Genomic DNA, 4968 nt, shown 5'->3' on the forward strand with positions numbered 1-4968 from the left:
CGTTCAATGGCTGCGTCATCACGTTCAGTAGCTAGGCGCGCAATGGTTTTTAGTCATGTAACTCTATTGTAAATAAAACATGTAAAATACTGAAAAAAAAATTAATAAAAAACGTTTTAATAACTAATTAACTAACCAATGGTTTTACTAACCCTGCTCTTGATTTACGCTACGACAGAGCTATTTTTAGATAACATAAGGAAATTGCGCTAAAATTGTCACTAGACTTTTTAATTACCTTGTTTTCATAACATTCTTGAACGGATGGTGTCTTCATGTGGCAGAGCGCTCGACTGCCAACGTAAACGTCGCGAGTTCGAATCACGGGATTGTGTGTCGGGTAGGGCAACCCTGAGTCCAACCAGCTCATATGGGTACCTTGACCCACGTCAAAGTAATAATGGAAGGCTGGGCATACTGCTGACCAGTGACCACACCATCCCTTCAATAATTCAAGAAACATGCCATCTGCCCTCTGGATTTTATAATCTGATCGCTCGGCTTCAGCCATTAAAAAAATACTTTAACATTACAAAAAACATAATTTAACAGCAGTGGTTTTACTAATCATTTTCTTGATACTGTGGGTAAGTGGGTAAGATATTCAACATGAAATTATGACGCCCCAACCCTCGTCTCAACGACACTTCAATATACATTACAGCGATACAACATTTCAGGTCCAACGACTTTACAGCATCCCCAAAACGTCACAACGACAATCTAACTCAGTGTTTCTTCTAGACATTTTTCTCTGCAAGATGGAAGAAGGGGGGGGGGGGGGGGGTCTGTAGACTTTCATCGCCTTCCCCCCCCCCCCCCCCCCCCCAAGAGATGCCTAGAAGAGACTCTGTTCTAACTTTCCTTACTACAATCCAACAAACTTTAATATTAAAGGGGGAAAACCAAAAGCATATGCTTAAAATTGAATTAATATATGTTCGGATAAAAAAAAATATTTTTTATAGTTCTAATCTCGTTTAAGTAAGTTAGTGTAACAATAAGATACTACTACTACAGTAATACAGGAATAAGAACGAAACATCGGGTATATAGAAAGTTAGATGAACAAAAAGTAACATAAGTAAAAGCAAATGTGTGTAAACGGCCTTACAGTTAAAACATTGAGCGGACGGCGATGGAAGTCGGCAATGTTGCTGTCAATTTTAATCAAACCCGTCCCTGACGATAAGCTATTTAACTTAATACCACACCATCAGATCCGCGCATCCACGCCAAGCGTGTAAAACTCCCACGCAACCCACCCACGCAGATGAACCAGAAAATTGGGCGGATGAACCGTTAACCTTGTAAAGCGGAAAGATTTTAACGCTATTTCTTTTTGCTAAGTATTTTTATTCCCGCAGAATTTTTTTGGAACAATCAGGCAGTTAAACAGCAGAACTATTATCGGCGTGTTTGTAAAAAATGATCGTTGACATGATTTTCTGCTCCGGTACATATCCTTCCGAGATCTGTAAACAGCTTACACTTATGTTAGTGTTGGTTTCCAGTAAGTTGCGCAAAGAGAAACATGCGCAAAGAGAAAAATGCGCTATGGAAAAAACGCGCAAAAAGACAAAAAGGCGAAAAATAAAAACAAACTATACTAATACACTTTAATTGTGTCGTATTTCTTGACATTTTTTAAAATGCTACAATGTACATGTTGTAATTCTTTGCTAACTTCTAAAATGATAAATTTAGAGAAAATAGATAACAGCGCAACCATCATTCACCACTCACCAACACAAGCCTATATAAATAAACAGCGTCCTTTCTCCCGAACTGATGCTTGCAGACCAGCAATAACACTGAACCACAGCCCCGTTAAACCCAGACCAACAATAACACTGAACCACAGCCCCGTTAAACCCAGACCAACAATAACACTGAACCACAGCCCCGTTAAACCAATACACCAACACAACTACACATCCACGATTTCATTGTGATTATACCCATACAACCAACGCTACTGACCTACCCATCACTGAACTCAATTCACCCCCACACCTACGAATATCCCCCTCTGTTTCTTTCTACTACTATTTCTACAACACCCAAAACCAACATTACTGACCTACCCACCACCACCCCCACTTCACCAAATCCCGCACAACTATCACATTGCATAACGGTCTACAACACTAAGACGAATATTACAGACCAACCCCCCCTCCCTCAACCTAGTTCATCACACACCCAGACATATTACCCCTCTACAGTAGCGTAAAGAGGGGGGGGGGCGGGGGGGGGGACATATGTCCCCGGGCGCCGACCTTAAGGGGCGCCAAAATGAGTTGGAAAAATAAATTGAAAGGTTGAGGGGGGTGGAAATCGAAAGTTTGAAGGGGGGGGGTGCAAATGGAAATCTCGAGGGGGGGGGTGCAAATCGAAAGTTTGACCGGGGGGGGGGTGCAAATCGAAATCTTGAGAGGGGTGCAAATCGAAAAATTTGTCCCCGGGCGCCGGAAGGGTCGCTACGCCTTTGCCCCTCTATTCGTTTCTATAACGCCAAGACCACTATTACTGACCTACCCACCACATCCCCCACCTCATATTCACCACATACACACACATATCCCCTCCTTTTCCATTCCAATCTACGACGCCAAGACCAACATTACTGACCTACAACCCCCACCCTATTTCCATCTACAAAGCCAAGACCAACATTACTGACCTACCCCCCTCCCACCCACCCCTATTTCTATCTACAAACGCCAAGACCAACATAACTGACCTACCCCTACCCCACCCGCACATCCACCCTCCCCCTATTTCCATCTACAACGCCAAAACAGTGCTCAGTATTAAAGCCGAGCCGCGAGTCACCGCGTCAGAAATTTGAATATTATCACGTTCAGCGCGCGCTGCAGGCTCCCTGTGGACCCCCATCTCGTGACGCCGGCTAATGAGCCAGACCAATAATATGATAAGCGGCCAATGGCCGGCATGCGAGGGTTAATTATTGCTCACTCCATTGTGTTAATACGCTCATTATGATCATATTCAATTTTTTAGTGGCGGTTTTTTTTTAGTTATCTTTCGCCAACTTGCCCTCCACGTGCATGCTGTGATTGTGTAGTTAAAGAACTGTGTGACGAGCATTCCTAAGAAGAAAAAAAAAAAACAATTCAGCCCAGCGTGTGGAATGAGAAAAACAATGAGAGTAACAATACAAACTTTTATTAAAAGGTGTGGCTTTTTAAAGATATATATATTAGCAAATCATAAAAATCAATGTTAATCGTACATAAAACTCGTTTTAATATATCACTTATACATTATGTTAACCTAATAATTAATCTTAAGATTTTTAAGCAACGTACTACTTACATGTTTAGTTTATAGAATTGCATGCAATTTTAGTTTTGGTGTTTGTTTCAAATTAAAAATAATTTTAAAGTGGTCTGCTTTCTACAGGACGTGCGATTGATATAGTAAAGTACTAAAACAATACATTGCTAATGTAATACATTACATTAACTAAATCGACAATTTTTGTTTTTTACTGATTTCATAACTTTTCCCCAGGAGTAATACGTTACTTCCACTGAGCAATAACTCACGCAATAAAAAAGGTTGACCACAGAACGGATAAAAATACCAAACACGTGCCGAAATAATAATATAAAACACAATCAAGCGACATTCAGGGGGTCGTGGCTTCAAATATTTCAGAAAGGGATTCTTCGTTTCGGAGTTGTCTCCCATCTCAGGCCGCTATACCCAGGGGACGAAAGCTGATTGAATTAAACAACGCAAGGGGGGACAACCCACACTCTTCTTGTTTCTTAGCAATCTCGACCAATGTCCCGCCATATTTAATTTAACTACGCCACTGAGTACGACACTCTGCGCATGCGCCGTCGGGGTGGGGGATGATGCTGATGTTCTGTGTTCGACGGTGCGATTTGGCGGAAGTCGGTTTTTGTTGATGTTGTTGATCGTGTTGAGGGGATGTTTGAAGAGTGGTGTACACAAGAGTGAAATCCATGTGTACATCAAACAATCAAGTGCACAGTTGTGTACATACATGTATAGAAGTTTGCACGAGCACCTCACGTTTTGTGTACATTGCAAGTACACGTGGGTTGAATTTGTCTGCGAAAGAATGGCGTTAAGTTTATTTGTACATTATAGGAACCTGTTTTCTCAATGTCTGAATTGGTGTGTAAGAGAGTGCTGCATAAGTGTGTACGAAAATGGTCGAATTTAGGTACATTAGGGTTGATACTGGTACGATAGATGATATAATTCAATGGATGTGTAATTAATACTTATAGCTAAAAGAGACAGAGATAGCTCAGTTCTGATTCTTTTCTTGAGGGTGCCATCTGAATAATAAAAAATAAAAAAACAACTCACACCATATTTGTACAGTTTAAGCGTATATGGAGAGTTGCAATTTGTAAATAATTTGAAGATACTCCAGTGTCACAATAAATCTATTATACAAGAATATCAGATTCGTAAATGTATTTTCAGCGACTATTTTTAACTGTCATGTCATTTTATGTTGTGGAGTGAGTATAATCTTTAACGTTATGCCCTTTTTTGTTACAGTTTTTGATCTTTGTCGTCATTTTATTTTACTGTGTTACCTTGTGAGTTAGTAATCTTTTGTTTACTCTATTTACAGTATGTACCTAAATTAAGAAATCTTATATTTTAATACGAATTTTTCCAGTGTTTTTTTGCTTGCGCACAGGCTATGAATTTCTATGGATGCAACGATTTCCAACATTCACTTGAAGAAACACAAATAGGGTTGGTAAGAAGGTCACCAACCAGTTCTACGGCTCAATAAAACCTACATGAGCCATATAACTAGTTGGTGACCTACTTACCAGACCTATTCCCAGTTCGGTCAAACTGATGCTTAGCCACTAGCAGTTAGCTCTTCCCTCGATGCGACTGTTCCAACCTCTGTAAAGTCTGGGGCCAGCAATTGGAACCACT

Source organism: Physella acuta, unplaced genomic scaffold (assembly GCF_028476545.2).
Source record: "Physella acuta isolate Inbredline_101_S28 unplaced genomic scaffold, ASM2847654v3 ptg001120l, whole genome shotgun sequence".
Lineage (NCBI taxonomy): Eukaryota > Metazoa > Mollusca > Gastropoda > Physidae > Physella > Physella acuta.